We start from the raw sequence: 13,000 nt of genomic DNA on the forward strand, positions 1-13,000 counted from the left end.
GGTCAACCTAGTGAGAACCTCCACCGAAGCAAAGTCAAAGGACCACATCATTTGCTTCGGTTGCAATGAGAAGGGACACTACAAGAGTAGGTGTCCATTGGGTAAGAAGAAGGTAACTCCTAAACTCAATCAAGTTATTTTGAATACTAACACGGGTTGTAGGAATGAAGAAGCCCAAAGGGGGAGAATGTGCATTACATGCTTCACGTGTGGGGAGAAGGGACACTACCACACCAAATGCCCCAAGAAGAGAGAAATCAAGAAGCTTGCATATTTAAAGAAATGGGAGAAGAAGAAGAGGAGCTTGAGTCAAGGGGAAGCTTCAAGGGTAAGGGAGGTATACCCTAATTTGAAATGCAATGCGAATTCTTATGTTCCCATGCATGCTAGGAAAAATAATGATTATCATTATGTAGCAATGCAAAATTTTGGATTTAAGTATCATGATAGGAATAGGGTTAATGTAGATCAAAACCCTAGGAGGCCAATTCATGAAAAACCTAGGAATGGTAGACCTAAGGAGGCCCAAGGCATTAATCCTAAGAAGGGGAGACACATGCCTAGAAAGGGTAGGTCTAGGAATGTCCATGGTGGACATGTTGACTCTAGGTTTAGGAACCTAGAAAGGGAAAATCAAGCTTTGAAGGCAAAGCTTGATCAATTGGAGAAATTCCTTAAGAGATTCACTATTGGATCTAAGGAATTAAATATTGTGTTGGGTAGCCAAAGACCCAACCATGATAGATCGGGCTTGGGATACCGATCTAGTTCCTCCAAGGCTAATGAGAGATCATGTGCTAGGGTGGCAATTGATCATGGCAAGGGAGAGTCCTCCAAAGCTAAGGGAAAGTCTTATGCTAGGGTTGCATATGACTATAGCAAGGAGAAGCCAATAAATGGCAAGGGAAAGTCATTTAATGGTAAGGAGAAATTAACCAAGGACAAGGTGTCCAAGGTTAAGAAAGTTACGTTTGTAGGCCAAGTGTCACCGAGGGTGGACCGATGTGGCCTAGCCATTGTGGATGAGTCACCTAGGGAGGTGACTAAGGCAAAGAGCTCTAGGGGGAGCTCTAAGAGTCAATTTGGGACCCATGACCAATGGATCTCAGGTGGGTACTACTTGGGAGTCTAGAGGAGCCATGGAGTGTGCCAAATGGTTTGGAGATGGATTTGAGTCTCAAACCTAGGGATTTGGCACACATGGATTGTGTTTCATGCAAGAAATATGACATTTGGGGTCATATAGCATGATAATTGGTTTTGGATGTATAGATGCCATATAAACCAATGCTAGGGATGCATTTTGGGTTGGTATGGGCAAATACATCAAAAGGAAGCCAAAACTAGGACTTTAGGTCAAGGTTCAATTGAACCATTTAGCTAGTTTTGGATTTTATGTCAATCTTGGAATTGGTGATAGATATATTTTTTAATATATTTTTCCCAAGTAGACAAGGGTACAATAGACCTCTCCACAAAATTTGGGGATTTTTGGAGGTCTAGGGAATTTCTGGTGCATTTCTGAAGGTGGCCTGAAAAGGCTGATTTTTTCAGAAATAGGGTACCAGTCGACTGGTACAGATACCAGTCGACTGGTAACAATGTTTTTGAGCACAGAATGGTTCTGTAAGCTCATTTTGTCGATACCAGTCGACTGGTAACAGTATTTTTTGACCACAGAATGCTTCTGTAAGGTTCTGTCGAAGGGGGCAGTCGACTGGCACTTGGGGAAGTCGACTGATACCAGTCTGAAACTGTTTTCAGCATTGGTTTGTGACCATGTCAACTCACTTAGATGTATGGGATCCAAGGGGGATTAATATATGAGTTTAGGGTCAGTTTGGATGAGAAATTTTCAACAATTGGGATATTGTTGGAGAACTTTTTGGATGTTAGGCAAAGGGGGAGAATTAAGGTTTAGTTGGGAAAACCTTTAATGCCTTTGCGTAGGGGGAGCCTTGTGATAGGTTCTTAAAAAGCCCGTGGTAAAATCCTAGCTCATTGGGGAGCTTAGGTGTAGGGGGAGCCTTGTGATCGGTTCCAATACATGATACATTGTTTCGGCGGTTGCCAAGTGTGTAGCCTTGGCAATGTAAGTCCATTCGGCGGTTGCCAAGTGTGTAGCCTTGGCAATGTAAGTCCATTCGGCGGTTGCCAAGTGTGTAGCCTTGGCAATGTAAGTCCATTCGGCGGAGTAAGTCCAAGTGTGAAGTCTTGGCATCATAAGTCCATTGTTTTTAGCATGTTTATTTGCTATATGTTTTCCCTAACTTAAAATTATTGCCAAACACCAAAAAGGGGGAGATTGTTGGAGCAATCCCAATGGTCCGCGGGACCATGTGTTTTGGTGTTTGGGCAAAGGGTTTAAGTTAGATTTACCCTTGTTATTTGATATGTGTACTTGAGTTGTGCAGGACTGCAGGTGACACATATGACTCAGGTTGACGGCTTCGGGTCCGGTGAAGGATGGAGCATCCGAGGGACCATGGACAAGGCAGCAAGGACAATGGCCGAGGGAAGCGACTTCGAGGCATACGCGAAGGATGGCATTGGAGACAAGCCGCGGGCTTGGATGCATCCGAGGGACGAGAGCCAAAGGAAGTAGGCTTGAAGGCAAGAGGTCAAGGCTGCAAAGAAGAGTCAAATGAGTCGTGAGGGTACGAGTGCATGAGAGATTGTACTCGGAGTAAAATCCTAGTTTTAGGGTTTTACTGTAGCGGCACTGTAGCAGTTACTGTAGCGCACTGTAGCAGTCGACTGGTGTATGGACCAGTCGACTGATGCACTTAGCAGAGAGCCGTTGAGATAGCCGTTGGGCTGGCACCAGTCGACTGGTGCATGGACCAGTCGACTGGTAACGGGCAAATCAGGTTCTGATTTGTTCCAAGCTCTATAAGAAGGAGCTTGGTATGGCCGGCCAAGGCGACGAAATTAGACTTGGTTAAAGCCTAATTAGTAGTCACCAAAGTGCTCAAGGTTTCCTTGTGTCCAAGTGTTGTTGGTGAGTGCTGTGGTGAGGTTTCTCCACCCACAAGGAGGTTGAGCTAGCCGGAGTTTCCGGGGCCTAATCCACCGATGGATTGAGGGATCGTCCACCTTACGGACAAGTCGTGGAGTAGGAGCATCATCTCCGAACCACGTTACATCGAACGTGTTAGCGGTTTGGTTTGCATTTCCTTTCTTTGTCTTGTATTTAGTTTAACTTGTTTGTTTTTATTTGTATTCCGCTGCGCAAGCTAACATCATAGGAAGCTAACGATTTAGGGGGTGCCGTCTATCAAACCCCCCTTCAAGCCGGCCACCGATCCTCCAACACGTCGTCAGCCTAAGAGATACTCATTTCTCTTGTCTGACCATGATGACGTTGTGCTCATAGATGATGAGCCGACCACCTATCAGGAAGCTGTAATGAGACCAGACTCCGAGAAATGGCTTGAGGCCATGTGATCCGAAATGAAATCCATGTACACCAACCAAGTATGGACTTTGGTTGATCCACCTGAAGGAGTAAAACCCATAGGGTGTAAGTGGGTCTTTAAGAGAAAGACTGACATGGATGGGCTTATCTATAAGGGTCACTTGGTAGCTAAAGGTTTCAAGCAAATTCATGGTATGGACTATCATGAAACATTTTCTCCAGTAGCGATGTTTAAGTCCATTCGGATCATGCTTGCTATTGTAGCATACCATGACTATGAGATATGGCAGATGGATGTCAAAACCGCGTTTCTGAATTGAAACAAGCTCGAGGATGCGTATATGACACAACTTGAGGGTTTTGTAGATCCACAGCATACTAGTAGAGTATGCAAGCTGCATAGGTCCATTTATGGACTAAAGCAAGCTTCTCAGAGCTGGAATCTTCGATTCGACGATGCAATCAAATAGTTTGGTTTCATCAAGAATGAAGATGAGCCTTGTGTCTACAAGAAGGTTGTAGGGGATATAGTTATCTTCCTCATATTGTATGTGGATGACATACTACTCATTGGGAAGGACATCCCTATGCTTCAGTCTGTCAAGACCTGGCTAGGGAGTTGCTTCTCAATGAAGGACTTAGGTGAGGCATCCCGCATTCTAGGTATACATATCTAAAGAGATAGATCTAAGAGTTTCCTTGGCCTAAGTCAGAGTACATATATTGACAAGGTACTCCTTCGGTTTTCTATGCAGAACTCCAAGAAAGGATTTCTGTCGATGTCACATGGCGTGAGTCTTTCGAAGACTCAAGGTCCCTCTTCTAGAGATGAGAGAGACCGCATGGATCAGATCCCTTATGCCTCAGCCATAGGATCTATCATGTATGTCATGCTATGTCCTCGACCTGATGTCTCGTATGCTTTAGCATGACATGCAGATACCAGTCAGATCCAGGTGAAAGTCACTGGATAGCGGTCAAGAATATTCTTAAGTACTTAAGAAGGACTAAAGAATATTTCTTGATATATGGTGGCAATGATGACCTAACTGTAAAGGGTTACAGTGATGCCAGCTTCCAGACTGATCAGGATGATTACCCATCGCAGTCAGGGTTCATATTTTGCATTAATGGTGGTGCTGTGAGCTGGAAGAGTTTGAAGCAGGACACAGTAGCTGATTCTATGACAGAGGCCGAGTACATTGCTGCATCAGAGGCAGCAAAGGAGGCAGTTTGGATCCGCAAGTTCATCAATGAACTTGGAGTGGTTCCTAGTATTGCTGACCCTATTGAGCTCTATTGTGACAACAATGGAGCTATAGCACGGGCGAAGGAACCTCGCTTACATCAGTGGACCAAACACATACTACGGCGCTTCCATCTCATTCGAGAGATTATCGAGAGAGGAGATGTGAAGATATGCAGAGTACCTACAGAGGCTAACATCGCAGATCCCTTGACCAAGGCTTTGGCATAGAGGAAGCATGATGGTCACACTAGGTCATTGGGGCTTAGAGCCTTCACTGATTGGCACTAATGTTAGTGGGAGATTGCTAGTTAGAGCCCTAGAGCCAATCATTTGATGATTGTATTATGGACTTGTTGTATCATATTTTTATATAAATAAACGCATTTGTTTTGGTTATTATACTTACTTGTATTGTTGCCAAATAAACTAAGTATAATAGCGTCCTTGAGTAGAAGGTTCTCACCTATATCAATCGGTTAGTTGAACCGATAGTGAGACTACGTTGACAACTCGAGATCCGGCGTACCGTTGGACGAGCGGGATTTGCGAGGGCACGCTTCAAAGGTATAAAATGTTTTTCCTTTATAGATCTACTGTAGATCATAGTTTGAAACTCGTACTCGTATTTTCAAAAGTTTTCTTCGCACGGATCCAATGGCTAGGGGTTTCGGGGTTTCCGCGACGCGAAAAAGTGATTTTCGCGGCCCGAAAACACAACAGTGGTATCAGAGCCACGTGCGAAGCGAGTACGAGTTTAGATTCGTATTTTTTATTAAAAATATAGATCTGTAAACTTTCTGTAAATTCATGTTTTTATAGTTTTTATGGGTAATTTTCTCGTAGAAGCGAAGCACAAGTGTTTCGGCGCTTGTAGGCTTCCGCTACCGGGAAGATTTTTCCAAAACGGCCAAGTTTCGCCCCAAAACTTTTTGGGACAGTGGGCTAAGGTGCTGGTAGATCGCAATGAAACCCACGCGATGGTTAGATCACAGGTAGGGGCGCTGCCCCTAGCCCCGCAAGGGGATTCGTTCCGCGATTGCGCCCAAAAACCGCTAAACGGAACCGCCGGAAAATTGTACTTGTAAAAATTGTAAAAATTATAGAAAAAAATTACAGAAAATTATAGAAATATATAATTTTGAATTATATAAATATATAATTTTGAATTATATATTATTTTTGTGATAGTCATGGCCCAAAGACCCAATTTGATTGGATAATTCGTGTTGTAATTCATAATACGGCCTGCGTGCCGTGATGTGCGTGTTGTATTTTTTTTTATTTTATTCGCGACCTGCGCGTCGTGCCTTTCTCTTATATTCTAGTTGTAAATTAGATTTAGACTCGAATGTAACTCGAGTTTCAAAATTGTAATGTACAAAATTGGAGCTGTGGAAAGTCCACTCGAGACGGAGTTACGAGGAGGGCGCGAGCAACACGAGGTGGTCAAAGGAAGGAGCTTGAGAAGCTGTTGACCTTAGGTTGACCATCCGATCTTCTCATTGGCTTGAGAAGATCGTAGTAGGGCCATGACATAATCACAAAATTATTTGATTAATTATTTAATTAATTGTTTTTTTTGTATGTGATGCATGCTAGTTAATTAAGTAATTAATTAGTGCCTTACGATTAGATTAGATCTAAGTCATGCACATGATGCACCCTTCGATTAGATTAGATCTATCGAGTATATGATACGTATCATCGTTTAGATTAGATCTAAATCACGTCAACTCGTAATGCCTACCATGCCGTGATACCTACCACTACCTCGAACGCATGTTGTTGTTGAATCTGCCAAAGCAGAGCAACACATACTATCTTGGTAGGGTACGGAGGGACAATCTTGGTCCCGCCTATCAACGCATGGGTGAGTACAACTCAATTAAATTGAGTATTCCTAGTTAACTCGGTTGGATCGAGTATAACTATAGGCATTCTTCCAACGGTTGTAAAGATAGGTCAAAATCACATATATATTAACTCTCGGGCGTATTAGCCAAAGCTAACTCGAGTTTTAATATAAATACGGATATTGATCCTATAAACAAGAGTTGCATAGAGATGTAATTGGTAATCGTTACCTACCGATCATATTAAGTCTTGGGCGTATTAGCCAAAGCTAACTCAAAGGGTTAGTATGATGTGGATCTTGTCCCACATGAATTATAGAATTCAGTGGGAGCATCATTTAGTTAAAGGCCTAATTAAATGATTAAGAATATGATATTTATTTCTACATTTATTTTTGTTGTAGAATTACCATGACGTCGAATACGAACATCTTCTCCTTGCGATCTGTCCTTAAGAAGGACAAGCTCAACGGAGCAAATTTCCTGGACTGGTACAGGAACATGAGAATAGTTCTCACCCAAGAACGTAAACTGTACATTCTGGAGTAGCCCATTCCGGAGTCTCCTCCTGCCACTGCCACGCGAGTAGACCGAGATGCTTACAAGAAGCATCAAATGACGCATTAGATGTGTCCTGTCTTATGCTCACGACCATGAACTCTGAGCTTCAGAAGCAACATGAGTTGATGGGCGCTTACGATATGGTTGAACATCTTTGTCACCTATATCAAGGACAAGCAAGTCACTGGAAGAGGAACTCCAAAGAATACCTGGAAGATCTTAAGAAGAAGAGAAATAAGATTTCTACTTCAGGTATACATGTTATAGAAGTCAACCTCTCTATTTCTTCATCATGGGTATTAGATACCGGATGTGCTTCGCACATTTGTACTAATGTACAAGCGTTGAGAAATAGCAGGGCATTGACGAAGGGTGAGATAGACCTACGAGTAGGCAATGGAGCACGGGTTGCTGCTATTGCTGTAGGAAATTACCATCTATCTCTGCTCTCTGGACTTGTACTAGAATTAGATGATTGCTGTTATGTGTCTGCCTTGACTAAGAACATAATTTCAGTTTCTTCTTTGGACAAGAAAGGATTTTCGTTTACAATAAAGTACAAATGTTGTTCCGTCTATTTAAACGATATGTTTTATTGTAGTGCACCTCTGATAAACGGACTCTATATTCTAGACCTTGAGAGCCCTATCTATAACATAAATACCAAGAGGTTCAAGTCAAATGACCTGATCCAAACTATCTCTGGCACTGTCGCTTAGGTCATATAAATGACAAGCGTTTATCCCAGCTCCATAAGGATGGTTTGCTGGACTCATTTAATTTTGAATCTTATGAGACGTGTGAGTCATGCCTACTAGGCAAGATGACCAAGAATCCCTTTAGTGGCCACATTGAAAGAGCGACTGATTTGTTAGGACTCATACATAGTGATGTATGTGGCCCTTTCAAAATCCCTTCTAGAGGCGGTTATAGGTACTTCATCACATTTACTGATGACTTCAGTAGATATGGTTATGTGTACTTGATGACACATAAATCAGAATCCTTTGAAAAGTTCAAAGAATTCAAGAATGAAGTACAGAACCAGCTTGGCAAGAGTATTAAGATACTTCAGTCTGATCGAGGTCGAGAATACCTTAGCCATGAGTTCCGTGACTATCTAGCTGAGTGTGGGATTCTATCCCAACTCACTCCTCCTGGAACACCACAGTGGAATGGTGTATCCGAAAGGAGGAATCGTACCCTATTAGATATGGTACGATCGATGATGAGTCACACAGATCTTCCGACATACCTTTGGGGCTATGCTCTAGACACGGCAGCTTTTATACTCAACCGAGTTCCATCCAAGGTCGTGATAAAGACACCATATAGTATATGGACTGGGAGAGATGCCCAGGTGTCTTTCATGAGGATTTGGGGTTGTGAGGCTTACGTTAGACGTCAAGTCTCAGACAAATTAGGACCCAGTCAGCACAAGGTAGTTGTGGCAAAGACTAGGGTCTTTCTAGAAAGGGACTTTGTTTCTAGAAAGACTAATGGGAGCGCGTTCGATCTTGAAGAAGTTCAAGATGTGGACCATAGCACTGAAGCCTCGATGGAAGTTGAACTGGAACCACAATGTGTTGTGGATGATGTTGTTCCACAAGGAGTTGAGGAACAACAACCAGTTCAAGTAGGCAAACGTCTTCGCAGGTCTAATAGGGTACGTCGTCAGCCTGAGAGATACTTATTTCTCTTGTCTGACCATGATGACGTTGTGCTCATAGAGGATGAGCCTACCACCTATCAAGAAGCCGTGATGAGACCAGATTCCGAGAAATGGCTAAAGGCCATGAGATCCGAAATGGAATCTATGTACACCAACCAAGTATGGACTTTGGTTGATCCTTCTGAAGGGGTAAAACCCATTGGGTGTAAGTGGGTCTTTAAGAGAAAGACTAACATGGATGGACTTATCTATAAGGGTCGCTTGGTAGCTAAAGGTTTCAAGCATATTCATGGTATTCACCATGATGAAACCTTTTCTCCAGTAGCGATGTTTAAGTCCATTCGGATCATGCTTGCTATTGCAGCCTACCATGACTATGAGATATGGCAGATGGATGTCAAAACCACGTTTCTGAATGGAAACCTACTAGAGGATGTATACATGACACAACCTGAGGGTTTTGTAGATCCACAGCATACTAGCAGAGTATGCAAGCTGCATAGGTCTATTTATGGACTAAAGCAAGCTTCTCGGAGCTGGAATCTTCGATTCGATGATACAATCAAACAGTTTGGTTTCATCAAGAATGAAGATGAACCTTGTGTCTACAAGAAGGTTGTAGGGGACATAGTTGTCTTCCTCATGTTGTATGTGGATGACATACTGCTAATTGGGAAGGACATCCCTATGCTTCAGTCTGTCAAGACATGGTTAGGGAGTTGCTTCTCAATGAAGGACTTAGGTGAGGCATCCCGCATTCTAGGGTTACAAATCTATAGAGATAGATCTAAGAGATTGCTTGGCCTAAGTCAGAGTACATACATTGACAAGGTACTCCTTCGGTTTGTCTTGCAGAACTCCAAGAAGGGATTTCTGCCGATGTCACATGGCATGAGTCTTTCAAAGACTCAAGGTCCCTCTTCTAGAGAGGAGAGAGACCACATGGATCAGATCCCTTATACCTCAGCCATAGGATCGATCATGTACGCCATGTTATGTACTCGACCTGATGTCTCGTATGCTTTGAGCATGACGAGTAGATACCAGTCAGATCCATGTGAAAGTCAATGGATAGCGGTCAAGAATATTCTTAAGTACTTAAGAAGGACTAAAGAATATTTCTTGATATATGGAGGCAATGATGAGCTAGCTGTAAAGGGTTACAGTGATGCTAGCTTCCAGACCGACCAGGATGACTATAGATCGCAGTCGGGGTTCGTGTTTTGCATTAATGGTGGTGCTGTGAGCTGGAAGAGTTCGAAGCAGGACACAGTAGCTGATTCTATGACAGAGGCCGAGTATATTGCTGCATCAGATGCAACAAAGGAGGCAGTTTGGATTCGCAAGTTCATCACTGAACTTGGGGTGGTTCCTAGCATTGCTAACCCCATTGAGCTCTATTGTGACAACAATGGAGCTATAGCACAGGCGAAGGAACCTCGCTCACACCAGCGGACCAAACACATACTACGGCGCTTCCATCTCATTCGAGAGATCATGGAGAAAAGAGAAGTGAAGATTTGTAGAGTACCTACAGAGGCTAACATCGTAGATCCCTTGACCAAGGCTTTGGCACAGAGGAAGCATGATGGTCACACTAGGTCATTGGGGCTTAGAGCCTACACTGATTGGCACTAGTGGTAGTGGGAGATTGTTAGCTAGAGCCCTAGAGCCAATCATTTGATGATTGTATTTTGGACTTGTTGTATCATATTCTATATAAATAAAGACATTTGGACTGATCAATCTAGACCGCTATCCATTGACTTTCACCTGGATCTGACTGGTATCTACTCGTCATGCTCAAAGCATATGAGACATCAGGTCGAGTACGTAACATGGCGTTCATGATCGATCCTATGGATGAGGCATAAGGGATCTGATCCATGTGGTCTCTCTCCTCTCTAGAAGAGGGACCTTGAGTCTTCGAAAGACTCATGCCATGTAACATCGGCAGAAATCCCTTCTTGGAGGTCTGCATGGCAAACCGAAGGAGTACCTTGTCAATGTATGTACTCTGACTTAGGCCAAGCAATCTCTTAGATCTATCTCTATAGATTTGTATCCCTAGAATGTGGGATGCCTCACCTAAGTCCTTCATTGAGAAGCAACTCCCTAACCATGTCTTGACAGACTGAAGCATAGGGATGTCCTTCCCAATTAGCAGTATGTCATCCACATACAACATGAGGAAGACAACTATGTCCCCTACAACCTTCTTGTAGACACAAGGTTCATCTTCGTTCTTGATGAAACCAAACTGTTTGATTGCATCATCGAATCGAAGATTCCAGCTCCGAGAAACTTGCTTTAGTCCATAAATAGACCTATGCAGCTTGCATACTCTGCTAGTATGCTGTGGATCTACAAAACCCTCAGGTTGTGTCATGTACACATCCTCGAGTAGGTTTCCATTCAGAAACGCGGTTTTGACATCCATCTGCCATATCTCATAGTCATGGTAGGCTGCAATAGCAAGCATGATCCGAATGGACTTAAACATCGCTACTGGAGAAAAGGTTTCATCATGGTGAATACCATGAATCTGCTTGAAACCTTTAGCTACCAAGCGACCCTTATAGATAAGTCCATCCATGTTAGTCTTTCTCTTAAAGACCCACTTACACCCAATGGGTTTTACCCCTTCAGAAGGATCAACCAAAGTCCATACTTGGTTGGTGTACATAGATTCCATTTCGGATCTCATGACCTTTAGCCATTTCTCGGAATCTGGTCTCATCACGGCTTCTTGATAGGTGGTAGGCTCATCCTCTATGAGCACAACGTCATCATGGTCAGACAAGAGAAATAAGTATCTCTCAGGCTGACGACGTACCCTATTAGACCTGCGAAGAGATATGTCTACTTGAATTGGTTGTTGTTCCTCAACTCTTTGTGGAACAACATCATCCACAACACTTTGTGGTTCCAGTTCAATTTCCATCGAGGCATCTGTGTTATTGTTCGCATCTTGAACTTCTTCAAGATCGAACGCGCTCCCACTAGTCTTTTTAGAAACAAAGTCCCTTTCTAGAAAGACCCCAGTTTTTGCCACAACTACCTTGTGCTGACTGGGAATGTAGAAGTAATATCCCTTAATTTCCTTGGGATATCCAATAAAATAGCACTTGTCGGATTTGGGTCCTAACTTGTCTGAGACTTGACGTCGAACGTAAGCCTCACAACGCCAAATCCTCATGAAAGACACCTGGGCATCTCTCCCAGTCCATATCCTATATGGTGTCTTTATCACGGCCTTGGATGGAACTCGGTTGAGTATAAAAGCTGCCGTGTCCAGAGTATAACCCGAAAGGTATGTCGGAAGATCTGTGTGACTCATCATAGATCGCACCATATCTAATAGGGTACGATTCCTCCTTTCGGATACACCATTCCACTGTGGTGTTCCAGGAGGAGTGAGTTGGGATAGAATCCCACACTCAGCTAGTTAGTCACGAAACTCATGGCTAAGGTACTCTCCACCTCGATCGGATCGAAGTATCTTAATACTCTTGCCAAGCTGGTTCTGTACTTCATTCTTGAATTCTTTGAAGTTTTCAAAGGATTCAGACTTATGTGTCATCAAGTACGCAGAACCATATCTACTGAAGTCATCAGTAAATGTGACGAAGTACCTATAACCGCCTCTAGCAGTGACATTGAAAGGGCCACATACATCACTATGTATGAGTCCTAACAAATCAGTCGCTCTCTCGCTGTGCCCACTAAAGGGAGTCTTGGTCATCTTGCCTCGTAGGCATGACTCGCATACCTCATATGATTCAAAATCAAATGAGTCCAGCATACCATCCTTATAGAGCTGGGATAAGCGCTTGTCATTTATATGACCTAAGCGACAGCGCCAGAGGTAGGTTTGATTCATGTCGTTTGACTTGAACCTCTTGGTATTTATGTTATAGATAGGGCTCTTAAGATCTAGAATATAGAGTCCGTTTATCAGAGGTGCACTATAATAGAACATATCGTTTAAATAGACGGAACAACATTTGTTTTTTATTATAAATGAAAATCCTTTCTTGTCCAAACAAGAAACTGAAATTATGTTCTTAGTCAAGGCAAGCACATAATAACAATCATCTAATTCTAGTACAAGCCTAGAGGGCAGAGATAGATGGTAAGTTCCTACAGCAATAGCAGCAACCCGTGCTCCATTGCCTACTCGTAGGTCTATCTCACCCTTCGTCAATGCCCTGCTATTTCTCAGCGCTTGTACATTAGTACAAATG

The sequence above is a fragment of the Zingiber officinale genome, chromosome 9A (genome assembly GCF_018446385.1).
Source record: "Zingiber officinale cultivar Zhangliang chromosome 9A, Zo_v1.1, whole genome shotgun sequence".
NCBI classification, from domain to species: Eukaryota; Viridiplantae; Streptophyta; class Magnoliopsida; order Zingiberales; family Zingiberaceae; genus Zingiber; species Zingiber officinale.